The following is a 20,350-nucleotide window of genomic DNA, read 5'->3' as shown; positions in this document are numbered from 1 at the left end:
TTCTGTATCTGGCCTTGGTTTGAAAAAGTTTATAGTCATTCATTTGCTGCTTAGGCATTTCAGCTGCCACCTCTGCTAAAGGTCCACTGAGCTGTGACCTTAATTCTACCATGTACTGGTCTTCGGGGATGTTGTACCCAAGACAGGCTCTTTCAAAATTTTCCAAGAAGGCCTCGGTGTCATCACCTGCCTTGTAGGTGGGAAATTTCCTGTGCTGTGGAGCAATAATTGGCGCCGGGTTGTTAGGGTTGGCTGGCACATGCAGCCCAGCTTTTGCCAACTCCAGTTCATGTTTTCTCTGTTTTTCCTTCTCTTCATTCTCTTTTTGTTGTTTTTTCATTTCTTTTTGGTGTTTTTCCATTTCTTTTGGTGTTTTTCCATGTCTCGGCGGTGGGCCGCCTCTTCTTCTGCTTGTTTCCTTCAGTAGGCCACCTCTTCTTCTTCTAGTTTTCTTTTGTGTGCTGCCTCTTGGGCTGCCTGTTCTCTTTGGAAGGCTGCCAGTTTGATGCTTTCTTCCTTTTCTTTCATCTCCATCTGTCGCCTGTGTTCAGCTTCTTTGAATTGCTCTTCGGCCTCAATTTTTGCCTTAGAAGTCATGATTCCTGTTTTCTTGTGTTGGGGTGCCCTCCGGTGTTTATCTTCTGAACTGCAGGCTCTCTGTTGCCTCCTGAAGTCTGCCTAGCAACAATGCTTTTTTCCCTTTCTCTCTCTAGCTAATGTTCAATGAAAGGACACCAGAAAAACCACTTTATTTGCATGCATATAGTGCTGGTACTTGCCTTCTAATGGGAGGGCTATTGTGTGACAAAAGACCCTTAACAGTCTCTTAATGGCTTCTCGCTTAACATGCAAGCCACAAACTGCCAGAGAGAGCAGAAAAAAAAATTCTCTTTGGTTCCCTTTTAAAACCAAACTGTTTCTCTCTGCTAAAAAGCCCTTAGCAGAGAAGAGAAAAATATAATATTCCTACTGGCTTCTGGATTCTGTCTATATCCCACCTCTGCCACCATGTCATAACCTTAGTCCCAGATTTGGACCTTAGCGTCCAAAATATGGGGGTTAGCACGAAAACCTCCAAGCTTAGTTACCAGCTTGGACCTGGTACTTGCTGCCACCACCCAAAAAATTAGAGTGTTTTGGGGCACTCTGGTCCCTCTGAAAAACCTTCCCTGGGGACCCCAAGACCCAAATCCCTTGAGTCTCACAACAAAGGGAAATAATCCTTTTTCCCTTCCCCCCTCCAGGTGCTCCTGGAGAGATACACAGACACAAGCTCTGTGGAACTACACAGAGTGACTCCCCCTCTCCGTTCCCAATCCTGGAAACCAAAAGCACTTTCCTATTTCGCCAGAGGGAATGCAAAATCAGGCTAGCAAATCCAACACACAGATCTCCCCTGATTTTTTCTCCCACCAATTCCCTGGTGAGTACAGACTTAATTTCCCTGAAGTAAAGAAAAAACTCCAACAGGTCTTAAAAGAAAGCTTTATATAAAAAAGAAAGAAAAATACATACAAATGGTCTCTCTGTATTAAGATGATACAATACAGGGTCAATTGCTTAAAAGAAATATTGAATAAACAGCCTTATTCAAAAAGAATACAAATCAAAGCACTCCAGCACTTATATTCATGCAAATACCAAAGAAAAGAAACCATATAACTTACTATCTGATCTCTTTGTCCTTACACTTAGAAACAGAAGACTAGAAAGTAGAAACTACTTCTCCAAAGCTCAGAGAAAGCAGGCAGACAGACAAAAGACTCAGACACTAACTTCCCTCCACCCAGAGTTGAAAAATCCGGTTTCCTGATTAGTCCTCTGGTCAGGTGCTTCAGGTGGAAGAGACATTAACCCTTAGCTATCTGTTTATGACAACCTCAAAAGACCAAGAACTACCCAGCCCGCAGAGCCTGGACTGGGGCCCACTGGCAGATCCACACAGGGGCTGTGCTGCCCGCAACCCACAGATATACCGAGATTCCCTCACCAGGGCTGTCAACCCCACTTCTGCCACCAGCACAAGGCTGCCCCAGGCGAGTGCCCCCCAAGCCAAGGAAACCTGGTGCCCCCTTATTAGACGCTCAGTGAGCCAGGGGCACCAGGGGCTGCGGAAGTGAAGGCAGGAGAAGTAGAGCCAGCCAAGGGGAAATATATGCCAGGAGAATGGGCTGCATCTCATTGCAGGCAGGATATTTGCGGGCCCCTCGTCATCAATCACAGGAGGATACCTTCAGGATCCTTGCTCCCTGTGAATTACAATCGCCCTTAATGCAATCCTCTGCTTCAGCAGCATGGTTTAATTTAAAGTGCAGCTGGTGGGAAATGAAAACCCAGCTCTCCTCCTCCCCCTCCCCCTCCCCTCCCCGGCCATAACAACTCATTTCCGGGTCCCATGCAGAGAGAGCTCTATTACCTTGCCTCGTGCAGAGGGAGCTGTATTCGAATCGTTATTGAAAACACATTTCCTGGGCACATTCCTAAATGAATGTTCTTGGCGCCGTTCAAAAGGAACATTTCTCCGGGTCTTGTTTAGGTTGCAAGTGAAAGGAGGTAAGAAGTATTCTTGGTCCAAGCTAGGGCGTAGCATAGAGGTGTCGAGGGCTGGAATAGCCAGGGGGCTGCAGGTCAGGAATGAGGGGCATCTAAAGAGACGGGAGGCAAAGCCTGGAATAGCAGGGGGCTGCGGGTCGGGATTGAGGGGATCAGCAGAGTTGTCGCTGGGGCGCAGCAGCCAGTGCTGGAGTAGCAGGGAGGTTGCCGGTCAGGAGTGAAGTGAAGCGGGTGGAAGGAACATTAAGCAGGAGGGGATCAGGGACTGTCATTCACCTATAAGGAGATATAATTATTATCTAACATCTCCTGCATCTTGTGCTGCAGGCTCCGGGTGGCGGCCGTTATCGGTGCCATGCTGGCCCACGCTGCGTGCATGTGGCAGGCTCCCCAGAGGAAAGGTCAGCACAGCAGCTGGAAATGGCTCAGCGACTGGCAGCGGGAGTCACTTACACAACGCTGCTTTCAGCAAGGACATGACCACAACAGCCTGGAGCCTGCGATGAGATGGAACGCACCTAATGGTTAGAGTGTGGGGGGGGGGACTAAGGGTCTGGACTCCTGGGTTCTATTCCTAGCTCTGTTACACCTGAGGCAAGTCACTCTCACCCCACGTGCCTCAGTTTCCCCATCCATAAAACTGTGCAAATACCAGACTGTAGGGTTTAATTCATGTTTGTAAAGTGCTTGAGGTCCAGGCAGGGAAGATGCTACAGATACAGATGCATCAGATGGGCTCCCTAGGGAGGTGGTGGCTGGGATGATTTAGTTGGGGATTGGTCCTGCTTTGAGCAGGGGGTTGGACTAGATGCCTCCTGAGGTCCCTTCCAGCCCTGAGATTCTATGATCCCAGGCAGCAGCCTAGTAGAAGTGAATCTGGTTTACGGAGGAAAGAAACAACCCTCTGTTAATTATCTAGCTTGTCATTTGATCCAACGAAGACTTAAAAATTGACACTGCTGTGGTCTCTCATTGGAGCCATCACAGCTTGTGTTCAGGATCAGAAGCAGCAGGGAGCATAGCCTGTTATAACAGACCTTTGCCAGCATCTTCCTACCCCAAAGGAGCCCCTGCCAGAAAACTCCCTGCAAATGGATACATAGAGGAAGATTCGGCAGGAGGGAGAAGATTCCCTGACCTGGCATGTGGCTGCAGTACTGCCGCCAATACCCCCACGCTTGCAAAGAGCTGTCAAGGGACCGTTAGCAAGCGCAGACAGGCGAGACCTCAGGGTAGGGTTCATCTGACCCCGAACTGAAGCGTAACCCACAGAACCTAGCTGAGGCATTGGGGAAGCACTCCACCTGCGCGAGAGGAAAGGAGGCCATGTGATGAGGGCACTGGACTGGCACCCACAAGGCATAGTATCAATTCCCAGCTCTGCCACACACTCATCCGGTGACCTTGGGCAAGTCACTGACCCTGCCTTAGTTTCCCCTCTGTGAAATGGGGATAATGACATACACACAGACATGGCCTGGGAGAGAGGGTATTTGGATTGTGAGTGCTTCAGGGCACAGAGGGCCTCTTACGCTGTGCCTGTACAGCACCTGGCACAGCGAGGCCGGTTAAGTGTGACTCTAACAAGTCTGCCGCCTCCCACAGCAGTCCGGCTTCTCTTTGGCAGTCTCCCATCCCAGGGCTGATCTAGCCCTTCCCAGCTGGGCTTAATACATCCCACCTGAGGCTGTGGCAGCAGCCGAGCTGCTCCTCTGCCCTTGCTTAAGACCTGTTCTATTTCTGGCAGCTGCAATGAATCCCAGAAGGAAGCACTTGCATCTGCTTCAGCTAACACTCCTCCGACATGACAGGATCTCTCCGGCCCCGATGGCCTGAGGATGCAGCTGCCCTCTCCCTGCCCTAGCAGGGCCAGGGGCTCAGAAGAGCCCACCAAAGAGTTTCACTCTCTGAACATGGCACCTCCAGAGAAAATCCTCAAATGAAGCCGAGACACCACCCCACATTGTCGAGTCACATTCACACCACGCACGGCTGGGATGTCCGCAGAGCGCGCCTCTGCTACTCACTGTATTGAACAGGATATTCGCCTGGGCACCTTGTCCTCTCCCCAGCCCAGCTGCCACATGCTAACGGGGGGCAGGGACCCTCTCTTTGTTGGGTTTGTACAGCCCCGAGCACAATGGGGTCTTTGATAGGGCCGGCTGGAATTCATGATGTTGCTTTTAACCTATAAAGTCCTAAATGGTTGAGGCCTGATCACCTGGAAGACACCTCTCTGTCAGGGACATACAGCCACAGGGGGGCTCCCAGGCACTGCCAGCGCCCTCCTCCTTCCCCCGATAGGGCTCCCCCTGGTCTCTATTAGCTAGAGTTTGGCAGAAACCCCAAAGCATCAGGCATCCCTTCCAAAAATTTTGTCGGCATTAATTACAAGCCTGGATATGCCTCTTCCCCATGCTAAGTTCTTGGCCTCAGTGACTTCTTAGGGCAACCGGTTCCAGCATCCAGGGCCGGCTCCAGGCACCAGCAGAGAAGCACATGCCTGGGGCGGCCTATGCTAAGGGACGGCATTCCGGCCATTCTTGGGGCGGCACAGTCTGGGCGGCTTCTTATTTTTTATTTTTCGCTTGGAGTGGCAAAAATGGTAGAGCCGGACCTGCCATCATCTAATCACGTCATGCAAACAAAACATATTTCCTTTGATCCGTCCCCGACTCCCCACCTCCTAATTTCACTCACCAGCCCCCTTCCTTCTGCGCCCGAGCGGGAGCTGCTGCGATACTAAGGAGAGGGGCCTACCGCCGGCACGTTCTCTAGAAAGTGTCATCAGTCTCAGAACTCGCCCCCTGCCTTAATCTACCAGAGCCCCGGCTCAATCAACCTTCCCGGCATGCTGGCCAGGCTGTCCTGGCCCCCTTGCTGTTAAGGCTGTGGAGAAGGCGTGAAGTGGAGTTAGCTATGGGCAGACCTTTGCCAGTGTTTGCAATATAAGAATGTAGTTTGCAGCAGATGCAATCAGAGCACTTCAGGGGCACTCCAGAGGTACTTTTAAAAATCGGAATAAATAAATACTAACAATCCGATTGAACAGCTCTGACGTTTACAAGGCCTCTGAGGCTTGTTCCAAATACTGCAGATGAACAGTAGCTCCTATGAAATGGAACAGGCTGGGCTGCTCACCTCCCCACATTGCTCTCAGCACAGTTGGATTCCAGCAGTGCCACCCTGCCCTGATCCAGAAGAAACGGGCCAGCGTGGGGAGCCGAGTTCAGTAAACCCATTTTGTCCAGGGCTCACCTGTAATTGCACAAGGCTCCTTTGGGAAGAGGGCTATCTCCCACAGAGAGCTGGCGCAGAAATGGGAGGGCTTTTAACCCAGATGCCTGGAGCGAGGGATAAAGTCAGCTCCAGGATTTGAGTTCTTTTCAGCTATGAGTGAGACAGACGCCCTTGGTGGGTCGTCGGCAGTGGGAATCCAACCTAGGTCTTCGTGCACGAGCTTCTACTGTCTGAGCTAAGATCTTCGCCACGGCTGGAGTGTGCTCGTTAATCTCGCTGTAGCCTAGCACCACCACTGGGGGGGGGACAGCACCACTCTGAGCGGCCGTGGCTTACACCATCAGACTGCACGGTGGTGCAGCAGAGAGACCGTATACCTTTCACAGATGGGGAACTGGAGCCAGGACAGGATCCGAGCTCCACAACAGCCAGGGTAACAAACAAATGCCAGGGCGGGAGCTAGGAACCAAGAGGAGAGGCAGAGAGCACAGGATCTGGGTGCAGGGCCTTCTGCAGAGTTTTCCCAAGAGGCATCAGGTCTCTCTAGATGATCATCGATAGCAGAGAACATCTTGTATTAAGCTGTGTGCACCGAACACATACACAGAGTAGCTCTCACAATATCTAGTAAGTGTCCCTCTACAAACCGTAAAGCCAGGGGGCCAAGCCTTTCTTCCCAGGAGATCATATAAACTATAGGTGTTGTAATTAGCCTATGAACATGGACTCATTTTTCATCTGAACACTGGTGGATTTTGCCTCCTGCTACTTCGGCCTTAATCCCTACCACACATTAATTGGGCCCAGCAATCAGAAAACCAAGACTGTTCTAGGCTGCAAAGCTAAGGACGTGGACAGTTCCATGGTCTGTGAGAAGCTGTTGGCAGACGGTACAACACAACAGATATACAGCAGGGCCTGGGTTCTTCTGCTCCTGGGCGGGACGCCATCAGGAAGACTTGGGCAGGAACCGAGATAAGGAAGAATGGCCAGATCCCCAGGAATTCGCTTGCAAGACTGTGGTCTGCCACGATGGTGCATCCCTCCTGGAAGCTGTGCCTCCTGGCAAATTCATCCATGGCCCTGCAGAGGCAGAGGCAGGGAGCAGAGTGCAAGGGCGTTCTTCACACAGCTCTGCAGCTGTCCCTCAGTCCTAGCCGGCTAGTCCCCCTGCTATTCCAGTCCTGAGCTGCACCCTTGAATAGCTCAACTGATGCACCACAATCTCAACCTGCAACAGCCCCACTGCTCCAGCACCGTCCCACACAGCTCTGCCAAGACACTTTACTCCTAACCTGCAGCTCCCCTGTTATTCCAGTCCTGGGTTCTCCTTGGAGTTCGGCCATTCAACTATGGACCCATCCCAGCCCTATGAGATCTGATGGGCTCACAATACAGGGCGATCGCCGTTATTTTTCACATTGCACCAATAATGCGCTAGGCGCTCTAAGGGCCTGAAGATAAGACACACACACACACCCCGGCTGCAGAGGAGTGAGCTCAAACATGCAAATGAAGCAAGTTGCCCGAAGTCACACAGCGACGCAGTGGCAGAGTGAAGAACTGAACCAAGGATCGTGCCCTGCCCTCGTGCTCTAACCACACTCACTGCTGCTCCAGAAACGCCCTCCTGGTCAGATTTTCCTGTGCCCAGGGCCAGGCCTCCTGGGCGAGATTCTCTGGCCGTGTTACACAGGAGATCGGACTAGAGGATCATAATGGTCCTTTTCTGGCCGTAAAATCTATAAACTTTCTCAGCCCCTCGCCCTGTGCTCTGCAACCACAGCAGCGCACTCCAGTCCCCAGCCAACTTAGAAACTGAGGCAGGCCCTCTCTGTGTCTTTTAACGCCCCCCCTTTACTTCCCCTCCACTTGGTGCTGCTGCCACGTGCCCCTGCCGCGAAGGGCTGGGGAGGAGCAGCACTCTTCCTTGCCCCTTTCTCGACAGATCTCTCCCTCTTCTGCTCCAGAACCAGCTTGTCCTACCACTTGCCATGGCCAATGGCTTTGAGAGGCAGGGGAGGGATGCTACGCCCCGACATTCAGTCTCACTAGAATCTAACGGGCCGGGCCACCAGAGCGACCACAAGGGGAGCGCTGGCCTCAATCCACTACCAATGAGCAAGAACAGCCTGGTGGAGTGGGGGGGCTCATTCGGGGTGCAGGAGACACGGCTTCTACTGACTCTGCCTCTGGGCTCACGCGAGACCCTTTCCTGCTCAGTGCCCATCTCCCTTTGTTCACCCCTTGTATACAGACTGTAAGCATCTCAGGGTGTTGGGTCTAAACTTTTGGTGAACTTTGGGGAGCCAAAACACACCCAGACTGGCCGTCTCTGCATAATCCTTTCTGAACCCTTTATCGAACAAAGCACTAACCTGCAAACTACTCATGACACCCCCTTTATTAAGTAGCCATTAGCCTTTATCTCTATGCATTTACTTGTTAAACTTGCTTTTCCTGTAAAATATTGATTGATTATGCATGACCATTATCTTTTGTTAATCACTTTGTTTACTTCTGTGTATAAATATTGATGCTCACCCCTAATAAAGGGGCCACACTTAATCTAAAGCTTTGAGAGCTAAGGATAGTGTGAGCCCGTTGATCAACGCATTGGTGTCTGGTCTCTGACAGAATTGTGTGCCCCATACCAACTCCGCACGAACTCGGGTGCTGGAGAGGTGAGTGAGGACTTGCTTTATTACCTAACAATTTGGGGGCTCGTCCGGGATTCCTTCTGGTGCGGTACCTCTGTCCAGTGGTCAGACCACTCATATATGAATTGGCAAGGCGCCACAGGAGATTTCTCCCAGCCAATTCAATATTGAGGGGTCGTGTACTGGACAGCAGGGTAAACGCCAGTTGGAGGGCTCCTGTCAGACACCATGGGTCAAGGGACTAGCGTGCCTCTTGAGAGTCCGTTGGGGATTGTAACTAAGTTATGGAACGAAGGGAAACTCCCAGTACAGACAGGAATGTCTAGGAAGAAGTTGTACACACTATGTGTAAGGAATTGGACTGGGTATACCGCGGTATTGGCCGACCCGGAGATGAGGTGGCCTTCGTATGGCTCTTTCGAACAGGCTGCCTTAAGAGGAGTAAAGAGCCAGATCGAAAAAGACCATCCGGGACAGTTATGTTACTGGTTTTGTTGGGACACAGCAGCAGAGCTGTGGAAATCTTTAAAAATTATGGCAGTCAGGTACTCTCCCGAGAGTGAACCCCCTCCAGGTTATTTCGATGAAGGGTGTAGACCACGGCGTGTTTTGACTCGTCAGCTGGTCCCCTCTGCACCTGCCCCTATTCCTCCGCAGGGGAACTCTCTCCTTGTAGCAGAGGGGAATCTGCAGGATACCAGATTGGAATTTCTGCAGAAGGATGAGGAGGAAATGGAGGGGCAAACCTCGGGAGGAGTGGTTACTAGGCTAATGTCCAAGCAGGTACGGCAGGGTGCATGCCCCCCCCCCCTGAGGATAGCCCAGAGGATGTCCCCGTCAAATCTCTTGCGAGTAATAAAAGTATAGTTAGAGAGATGCCTTTACAGGTGCACGATCAACCTTATATGGGCAATGATGGACGGTTACAACATGCTAATATTGTGGAATATAAAGGATGGCTAGAATGGGACTTGAAAGAGTGGGGACAGTTGTCAGGGTCTTTTGGGGAAAATCCCCGAAAGATCATAGAACTTCTAGAAAGATTGTTTTTAAGTTATAATCCTACTTATACGGATGTGGATCAGTTGTTAAGTAGAGTTTTGACCGGAGAGGAACGTAGTAGATTGTGGATGGCAGAAAGGACATGGGGAGATAGCAATGCAGCTAATCATACTTGGATGGATAGGCGGGATCTGGCCGCTGGCTGGAATCCCCTAGACTGGACTCAGCCAAGGCTGACTCAGCTGCGAACAGATCGAGAGCGATTGTTAGAGAGACTCAAGGAAATGGCTCGCCGCTCGCCTAATCAGGCTAAGTTCATGCAGATTCGGCAGGAATCTGATGAGCCGCCCAGAAAGTTCTGGTCGAGGCTATTGGAGGGGGCCCGAATGTTCACTCAGATGGATCCTGAGAGAGAAGCAGACCACCCTACTCTTATTTCATTTTTTGTGAATCAGTCGGTGCCCCCTGTAAGGGATTACTTCTTAAAGTTTCGCCCTGGTTGGGGAGGTGAGTCAGTCACTTCAGTGTTGGACGTAGCTGATTTTGCCTGGGAGAAAGAAAGGGAAAGTAGTAAAAAGAAAGAGAAAAAGGAAGAATATAAGCTGATGGCTTTAGCTTTTCACGGCGGTGTTCGAGGCAAAGGCCGTGGCCGTGGCAGGGGATTCCAGGGTGCTCGGGGAAGAGGGTCCTGGCGACCCCAGCCATCAGGAAATTGTTTTCAGTGCGGACAGCCCGGTCACTTTAAACGTGAATGCCCCTGGGGACGCCCAGAGGGTCTGGTTGCATCCGCAGATGCTTACACAAGTGAGGAATACACCCCTGCACCACCAGCTCAGCCCATTCCCCAGGCCTGGATCAACTACGGGAAACAGCAGCAGCCGCAGCAAACTCAGCCTCCTCAATGACGGTACCCCGGGGGCGAAGGCAAACAATGTGATGGTCTTATTTCCTTAATGTCTTTAGCCGGCTCCTTTCTCACTTTCTCCCCTCCCAGCAAAGAGCCTCGTTTAACCCTTTCAGTCCAGGGACTGCCTGTCTCTTTCCTCATTGATACTGGGGCTACTTTCTCTCTTTTAAATCATGCCCCCTCTCCCTGGCTATCCTCTGAGGTTAAAACTGCGACTGGGGTGGAGGGCAACCCACAGTCTCTGGAACTCACTTTGCCTTTGAATGTTGTTTATGCTGATAAATGTTTTCCTCACCGTTTTCTTTTTTCCCCAGCTTGTCCGATCCCTTTGATGGGCCGGGATTTACTCTGTAAGCTTGAGGCTACTTTAACCTGCACTCCTGAAGGGGTAGGATTATTGATGACAGTGTTAGGAGATTCGGCCCCTACTCAGGGTAATTGGGAAACACCCCCCTCTCTCTCCCCTGACCTCACTGACTTGCCTTCAACCCTCTGGGGAATTTCTGACACTGATGTTGGCCTGCTCCTTTCGGCAGAGCCTGTAAGGATTCAGGTGAAGCCTTCCTTAACCCCCCCGTCAGTCCCTCAATACCCCCTGTCGCTGGAAGCCCGGGAGGGCATCCGCCCCATTATCGAGGGATTCATTGCACAAAAGCTAGTCCGCCCTCAGCGCACTCCCTGTAACACCCCTATACTGCCTGTCAAAAAGCCTCCTAAAAAGGACGGAGACCCTGTTCGTTGGCGCTTTGTACAGGATCTACGAGTTGTTAATCAGTATGTGGTCCCTCTTCATGCAGTAGTTCCTGACCCAGCTACTATCATCAGCCAAATCCCCTGGGATGCTGAGTGGTTCACTGTTATTGACTTAAAATCAGCTTTTTTCAGCATTCCTGTGCACCCAGACTCTCAGTATCTCTTTGGTTTCACCTGGGAGGGACAAAGTTATGTCTGGCAACGACTTCCTCAAGGCTACAGAGACAGCCCCACGATTTTCAGCCAGTGCCTCCGCCACGACTTGGAAGGTTTCACCAGTCCGCAGGGATCCACACTGGTCCTATACGTAGATGACATCCTATTAGGTAATCGCGAAGAAGCTGCCCTCCGCATCGATGGTAAGGCACTTTTATTATACCTACACACCAGAGGCCACAAGGTAGACCCTAAAAAGATTCAGTGGGTCTCACAGAAGGTCCGATATCTGGGCTTCATGTTAACCCCAGAGGGAAGACAGATGGACCCAGCCCGCATAAAGACTATTCAAAACTGCCCTCTACCGAACACCAAGAAACAACTTCGAGGTTTCTTAGGATTAATTGGCTTCTGTCGCCCCTGGTTGCCGTCCTGCGGGGAGTTAAGCAAACCGCTCCACCGACTCACTGCTAACCTTGCTCCTGACCCTTTGCAGTGGTCCCCGGACACTATTCAAGCCTTTCAGTTACTGAAGGACAGTGTGGCCTCCTCCATGTCTCTCCGCCCCCCCAATTACAGCAAACCCTTTCACCTTTTTGTCCACGAGAGGGGCGGAATTGCTAGTGGTGTCCTTACCCAGCTGAGCGGGCCCCACCATTTCCCGCTTGCTTTTTACTCTCAGCAAATCGACCCTGTCGCTCAGGGAACCCCATCCTGCACCCGGACTCTGGCAGCAGCTGCCCTGCTGATCACAAAGGCAAAGAGCCTAACCCTGGGTCATTTTACCACAGTTTGGACCTCTCATGCCTTGTCAGCCCTTCTGCGTAGGGGCACAACCCAAGTCTTTTCGGCCCATCGTCAGCAACAGCTAGAGGCCGAACTCTTAGAAGACACTAACCTAATTTTTGAAAGGTGTGGACCCCTTAATCCAGCTACCTTGCTTCCTGACCTGCCAGTCCTCCAGGATCAGCACGACTGTGTGGAAGTAGTTTACAGCATCTTACAGATAAGAGACAACCTGTTTGACGTGCCACTGGACAACCCCGATTGCATCCTCTTCTCGGACGGAAGCTCCTTCTATGTTGATGGCAAGCGTTTCACTGGTTATGCTGTCACCTCTGAATGGGACATTCAAGAGGCCGCCTCACTGCCAGGCAACTGGGGAGCCCAAGCCGCTGAACTCTATGCCCTGGCCCGAGCTTGCCAGTTGGCCGCTGGTAAGACCGTTACCATTTTTACTGATAGCAAATATGCTTTTGGAGTTGTGCATTGTCATATCCACCTCTGGAAGTTTCGAGGTTTCCAGACAGCTGCCGGTAAACCCATTCAGCACCTCCCCCTCATCCACAAGCTTTTGGACGCCCTCCAAAAACCCTCTGTCCTGGCTGTAGTTCACTGCCGGGCCCATACTAAAGATAGTAGCCCCGTTACCCATGGGAATGCCCTGGCTGACGCCTCCGCCAAGAAGGCTGCCACCTTACCTTTAGCCATGCCCACATTGGCTATTGCAACCTCCTCCTTTACTCCACCGCACCCCGTACCAGTACCCGCTGCTGAACTACAATCGTGGGAAAGCCTCGGGGCCACTCTGGTCAAAGGGACCTGGCTTATGCCAGATGGCCGAGCCTGCCTCCCTCGCTCCACATACCCCGTGGCAGTTCGCTGGCACCATGATAAAGGGGGTCACTACGGCACGCACGCCCTCGTGGACACTATCGCTCGCTTTTGGTATGCTCCAGGCATTCAACCCTATTGCCTATCAATAGTGAAAGCATGCAGCACATGTCAGCGTAATGGACCTGCTCCGCCTCTTAACAAAATTAAGGGTGGAAGACCTCCGCCTGCTGCTCCATTTCAACATCTTCAAATTGACTTTGCAGATATGCCAAAGGCTTTTGGGAAAAAGCACCTCCTTGTTTTGGTTTGCCCTCTGACTTCCTGGGTCGAAGCTTTTCCTACTGCTAATTGTACTGCTGCCACAGTGGCGAAGATTCTCCTTAGAGATATTGTACCCCGTTTTGGCATCCCTCTTGTGCTCGACTCAGATCGCGGACCTCACTTTACTGGTCATGTCCTTGGCCGTTTAGAACAAGGACTGGGCATTTCACACTCCTTTCATACACCCTACCACCCCCAGTCTAGCGGGAAAGTTGAGCGTATGAATAGGGAACTTAAGTTTACATTGGCTAAATACTGTCAGGAAACAGGATTAAAGTGGCCTCAGGTACTTCCCTTGGTCCTGTTTCACCTTCGTACTCGCCCAACCCGCGCATTGGGATTATCCCCCTTTGAACTGCTCTATGGACACCCCCCTTTCAAAGGCGGGGCGCTACCACGTGCTGATGTTTCACTATTGGGAGGGGATCATATGACCGCGTGTCAGTTTCTCTCCCTACAGGCTCGCCTTCGTACCCTTTGGAAAGCCTCTCAGTTTTCCCAGACCGTGCCGCTGGAGGAACAAATCCACCCGTTCCAACCAGGGGACTTCGTCTGGGCCAAAAAGTTCGTTCGTGACGACACCCTCCAGCCAAGGTTTACTGGACCCCACCAGGTTCTTTTGACAACCCAGACTGCAGTGTTCCTGGAAGGACGCAAATCTTGGATCCACCACTCCCACGTCAAGCCAGCCGTAGTGGACCACAGTGACGGACCAGCAGCTCTTGTCACCACTGAGGACACTGCCTTCGACCAGTGGACCAGCTTACCTCTCTCAGACATTAGACTTAAATTGACTCGAAAAAAATGAGAGGACCCTTTATTCTGACAACTGTATGGTTTTTTTTATGCTTTTTTAGTTTATTTTCTGCTTATGAAGATAATGCTTTTATTAGATATTCCCACGAGGTTAAAACTCGTATTTTAGGAAATAGAAGTGATTGCTGGGTATATACTCAATTTCCAGTAAATGCAGCACAGGGACTCCCCTTCACACCCATTCCCCTAACCACTGCTAATATGACTTGGATGCCACCGACTAGAATAAAAGATCCAGTCCAACCCAATCTTACATGGGACAAAACAGGAGTGCCAATTAACAAATATCTCAGGGTAACCAATCAAACAGGATCACTGTGTTTTGTTAAAGAAAAAGGGTCAACTTTTGTGGGAACAAGTAAATGCAACATATATTTTAATGGCACCGCCTTTAGTAAAAATCTTGGCTTCAAGCCTTGCGCATCCCACTTATCCCATATGTGGATCCCTCACCCCGATCCAACCTTTTCAACTTTTTCATGGAGGGGCAGGTTTTCAGAGTCAGTTTTTAAAAAGCCCTGCTCAGATCTCGAGGGTGTCCAACTAATTGTTAAAGGATACACAATTGCCTTCTACAACTGCTCAAGCAGTACTACACTGCCCTTTGAGGACAACACTACCAAATTGTGCCTCTGCAGTTCACACAACGACCCCTCTGCATTACCAGGGGAACAGTGGTACAACGGGTGGTGGGTTACCTCCTACTTTGAGAAATGGAATACCCAAAACGCATTATATGGAACATACTGGGTGTGCGGGCCCAAGGCTTATTATTTTCTCTCCCCTGATTGGGCAGGGTCATGTTATTTGGCATGGCTAGCACCGCCTTCTCGCATCTCCCTCACTCCCCCTCATTTTCCCCACGTTCGTAACATCCGTGAAACTGACAGAGATATTAATCTCCGTGATGGTTTGTCCTGGCAGCGGTGGGCTGGTCACACTAGCTTGAAGGGTGCTATCATCCGCCTACAGGGACTATTAGAATCTTTGACAAATGAAACTGCAACCCTATTTGAAAATCAGGCCGGGGAAATGTCCCAGCTGCGCCAGTTAGCTTTGCAAAACAGAATGGCTTTAGATATGATGTTAGCAGCCCAGGGAGGAACTTGCGCCCTCATAAATGAAGAATGCTGTGTTTTTGTAAATGACACCTACTCTGACACTTTTCAACGTACCAAACACCTAAGGGAAATGGCTAAAAACTACTCCTCTGGCCAGCCACCTTATGATTGGTGGGGAGCCTTATGGAATTGGCTGCCCGGACTTGGGTGGGTTAAAAACCTCTTGGTGGGTGTTGTTGGGGCCATAGTAGTCCTTATAATACTGTGTTGCTGTATTCAGTGTGTCCCCTCCCTCATAAACTCATGTAAGTCAGTTTATTCTTTTCCCACTTCAGCTAAAAGCCTTACTCTCTTCGAATTGGCCCAGGCTGAAATTGCCAAGCGGCCCTTGAGATCTTGAAATAGGGTGTAGCTTTTTGATTAATAGTTATCTCAAAGCTACAAATGGAGGAATGTTGGGTCTAAACTTTTGGTGAACTTTGGGGAGCCAAAACACACCCAGACTGGCCGTCTCTGCATAATCCTTTCTGAACCCTTTATCGAACAAAGCACTAACCTGCAAACTACTCATGACACCCCCTTTATTAAGTAGCCATTAGCCTTTATCTCTATGCATTTACTTGTTAAACTTGCTTTTCCTGTAAAATATTGATTGATTATGCATGACCATTATCTTTTGTTAATCACTTTGTTTACTTCTGTGTATAAATATTGATGCTCACCCCTAATAAAGGGGCCACACTTAATCTAAAGCTTTGAGAGCTAAGGATAGTGTGAGCCCGTTGATCAACGCATTGGTGTCTGGTCTCTGACAGAATTGTGTGCCCCATACCAACTCCGCACGAACTCGGGTGCTGGAGAGGTGAGTGAGGACTTGCTTTATTACCTAACAAGGGCAAGGACCATCTCTGTACGTATGTGCATACACTTGAGCGTACGCGTGTACACGTGTGTGTGTGTGTGCGCGTGTGTACACACCTGTACATACTAGGACTTGTTGCTATTATTTATTATTTGTATTGTCACAGTGCTTAAGGACCCACAATTGGGGAAAACACCCTACTCTCTACATTAGGAGTGCTTTGCCAGGCTAGGAATGCCAGCAAAGCACTTCTTAGTGTGGCTGTAGGTTACACTGGCAAAACTGTGCTTTCGCCAGCATGGTTTATTCCAGCCCCCGGCCCACAAGCAAAACAAGCGATGCTGGTGAAAGCGCACTTTTCCTGGCATACGCTGCATCTGCACAAGGGACTTTTGCCGGCACAGCTCTGTCGGTCAGAGATCACACCTATTTCCCCATCCGGAACTGACACTGCTATGCCAGCAGACATCTGTAATGTAGACACAGCCCTCAGCTAGACAAAGCCAGAGCAGGCAGGAGGACACCCAATTAGCTTAACGTTTATAATGCACATTAAGCTCTTTGGACAAAGAGAAGCTAGGTACATGCAAATTGTATACACAAGGACTAAGATCTAGTTCCTGATAAGAGACAGGAACTTAAGGCAACAGGGATAAGTGTACTAGCCGCCCGCCAGAGGCTGGAGTAGGCATGCGCTGTGCATTGCAGGTTACAATAAATACTTCTGCAACACAGAAATGTTTTTAAAAAATGACTGGTTTTCAGCCGCTGATATAAGCTGATTAGGGGACCATGGAAAGTGGCTACATTAAAATTCTTGCCAGTAGTTTGTTTTGCTTTTCCAACTCATTTTAAATATTGTATTTAATAGCAAAATAATTTGCTCAGCTGTACGAAACATCAATTTGCAACTTGAAGCCTCATATATTAGCCAAAGAAGCTAATGGGTAAACATTAGCAGCTCCTATAATGCATGGGGTTTAGCCAATGCGATTCCAGTGGGAGAACAGCCAGATATTAAGAGAGAGGATTTGCATAATATGTCACTTATCCCTGATAACCTTAGCATTTGCAAATGCGAGACTAAGAGGAACAATATGGGCCTATCAACAACTACGGAAAAAGTCATAAATTCCTTCCTCTTGCCTTTTAAAGAGCACCCCTTAGGAAGGGCAAGGCCCGGGCTTAGGAAGGGCAAGGCCTGGGATATGTGTGCGTGCGTGCGCGCGCCCACAACCCGGATCCCGAGCAGGGGTAGTAGGGGATTGTAATACAAAATAATCATAGAATAATGATCCAACATGCTACAGTATCAGCGTGTGTATGTGTGTGTGTGCGCGCGCGTGCGCCCACAACCCAGATCCCAAGCAGAGGTAGTAGGGGATTGTAATACAAAATAATCATAGATTAATGATGCTACAGTATCAATGTGTTGATCTGGAACGCTTGGGATCATGACGGTAGGATTTTTATTTTAAATGAGGAATTCTTCTTTTAGATTAAAAAATAATCCTAGATTCACTCTCCAGTAATAGTCTAACACTAGTTAGAGGAGTCTAAACACTCAGCAATGCAAGGTCGCGTGATTTTAATAGAGAGTCACATGATATCTGGTATTTTTCTTAAAGTCCCCACTCCTGGAGTTCAGTGATTATGTGAGAATCTCAGCTTCAGTCTGAAAAAGATTAGACGTTTCTAACCCTGGTGGTTGCAGAGAAAAGCTTGAAAATATGAAACCTAAAGGCTCAAACACCAGAAGGCAAATAAATAGAACCAAAAATATATTATTTTTAAAAGAGATTTTTAAGCCAATTTCATAATTTTGGGAGACATCAATCATGATTTTTGAATGCTTGGGGCTGACAATGTTGAATATAGTCCCAATGGCGCCGTGAAGTCTTACTATAGAATACTGCAGTAACTGTTTAAAATGGGGATGGGCCAAAGAAAAGTTCCAAGGTGAGAGGGCAGGATTTGGGCATTTCAACTACTCAAACCGACTACACAACCACACTGGAGAGTATGGCAAGCCAGGAAGTCCTGCCCTGAGTAACAGTCCTTCAGGAAGTGACATCATGTAGGATGGCCAACAAGGAGGAGTGAGTGCTGTTGTGTCACTGCCTCTTTGCAAAGGCATTTTTAATAGGCTTGCCAAATGAAGATGGAGTAACATGAAGAGGGATGAAATTTTCCCTCCACTAAGAGTCACCCTCTAAAACGGCCCCAAGTATCCATACAATCTGCTGACATGAGTGACGAGGCCCCACCCTATCCTTCCTCTTCCCCCCAGTTTTCAGGAATACTTTTCCCCCACCTCCAGGCAATATTTTTCCACTTTAAGGGACCCCAGCTGCAGAAAGGACTCCAATCCTGGCTGTGTTCTCAGCAGGACACTGCTGCCTCTAAAACACATCAGCGCCCTACCTAAGCCAGCTAAAGGTGTCCCTTTCCTCTGCCCCCCGCCTGTGACCAAACTTAGCACCCCCTGGTGGAGGCTTAGAGCCAGCATTCGGGGAACAATAAGCTACTTGGAGATTGGAGGCCCAGTCTGGACCTTTTGTCCTGGTTCTAAGGAGCCTGGCTGCTACCAAACGATTTAATCCTTTGCAAGGAAGCGACGGGGAACGAATGGCAGGATTTCAGCCCCGGGGGTGGAGCCGAACCTTGCTGCAGCTGTGGGGGCTGCAGTAGCAGAGTGAAGGGCAGCACGTGCCCTGGGGGACTAGGGGTGCCGAGCAGTCCAGAGCCAGCTCTGAAGCAGAGACGTGGAGGCTGTGGCAACTGTCACAAAACTGCAGAGGTTAGACCCGATGAACCACTGCGCAGCCCAGCCAGGCAAGACAAACAATCAAACTGGAGGCCTTCATGGCCCCTGGCTTCTCTGCCTTCGGGGACCCTCCTCTCCTCTCAAACTTCGACACGCTGCCCCCTGCTGGGATTCCTCAGGTTGGTGGCTGGGGGATATGGCAATCCAGGAAGTCCCACCCTCAGTAACGTTCCTTCAGGAAGTGACATCACGAAGGATGGCTGTTGCCACATTCAGCAGCTGTGCACACCTGGTTGTTTCTATTGGCCATACAACAGCAGCTTTAAAAAACCTGGCGATTCTTGGTTCTGGTACTTGGACACCACAGTGACGTGTGGCAACACGTGAACACTCTATACAGAGACAAGAGAGATGGACAGAGAGAGAATCCGAAGGACAGACACCCGGTGATAACAGTAATTTTAAGGCTGGTCAACAACACAGGAGATTGTACCTGTCCCTTTAAGGAGCTCGGGATCCAGGTTTCTGTGCAGAGTTCAAAGTCCCACCACACTCCGTTTGTTTACCCCGAAGGGGCCGTCTCTCCGCCAAGCTCTCTAGCCAGGAGACACAGACAGGCAAGGCCAGGCGTGGGCTGGGCGATTATACATCCGCTAACCCGCAATAAAACTGCTTTAATAATTAACCACCACTCAATTAACATCCCACTGCCTCCCTGCTCCAAACACAGAGTGACTTGAAACCACTCTCCCGGAGCCATGGATTATTTAAAACGCAATTATTGTCACCCCAGCCAGCTGGCCCACCCGGAGACGAAGCCAGCTCTGAGCGGCTGATGCTGGACTCCGATGGGCATGGGGTGAAAAACCCTCCTGCCTCCCCAAGGCCCCACATTCAATTATGCTTTGGCAGCTCTGCCCTGGGCTGCATTGGGTCTGAAGCAGATCACTAGCATCCAGCAGCTGCTGGGGTCAGATCCAGGCACGTTATGACATGCCCCTGAGTGCAGCACTGGATCTGCTGTAGGGATGCTATGCAGGGCAGGCACCTCCCATCTGCACACAGTCAAATGCCACCCAGGCTGAGTCAATGGGGTCCCGGCCCCTCCAGAAAATGGGTAAAGGGTGACCTGCGTCCTCGAGCATCATCCCCAAGGTGCCTTCGGGTCAGCAGGCAGAAGAGGCAGACTTGGCCTCCAAAGCCCCACCTGCCGCAGGTAAGTCTCCACTCCAGGTGAACTCCTTGTGTGGCCATGTGATTGAACCCTGGACAAGGACGCAGGAGACCTGGGTTCTATTCTCAACTCTACCACTGGCCTCCTGGGTGACCTTGGACAAGTCACAGGAGCTCTGTGCCTCAGTTTCCCCACCAGTAAAATGAGGATAATGATATCGACCTCCCATGTAACGTGCTTAGCGATCTACAGCTGAACCACACTAGATAAGAGCCAGGGATGATGATTACTATACTGAATCCCTGACTACCCAGGACATCAGAAATGCACAGAGGGGCAAGTCATCCCTGGGATTCCCCACTGGGCTGGGCAGGACAGGGCCAAATGCCCTGCAGTGGGAATTTGCTGGGTTGCAGGAGTGCACTCTGCTCATCTGCTGGGAATCAAACTAGCTCCGGCCA

General features: G+C 50.2%; 1 protein-coding gene across 3 annotated transcripts in view; it reads right to left on the bottom strand.

Moving 5' to 3' along the window:
- PTPRU (protein tyrosine phosphatase receptor type U) overlaps positions 1-19,247 on the bottom strand; it is a 704,694-nt gene extending 685,447 nt beyond the window's left edge. For 2 of the 3 annotated variants that reach the window (XM_050932286.1, XM_050932285.1), the window contains exon 1: positions 19,209-19,247. The gene's annotated coding sequence lies outside the window, so the exon portion shown is untranslated. The remainder of the gene's footprint in view (positions 1-19,208) is intronic. The other variant, XM_050932288.1, reaches the window with a different exon arrangement.
- Positions 19,248-20,350: the final 1,103 nt, after the last annotated feature.

Source organism: Gopherus flavomarginatus, chromosome 22, assembly GCF_025201925.1.
Source record: "Gopherus flavomarginatus isolate rGopFla2 chromosome 22, rGopFla2.mat.asm, whole genome shotgun sequence".
Classification (NCBI taxonomy): Eukaryota; Metazoa; Chordata; order Testudines; family Testudinidae; genus Gopherus; species Gopherus flavomarginatus.
Note: the sequence above shows the minus strand (reverse complement) of the source record. Positions and strands in the feature narration are given on the sequence as shown.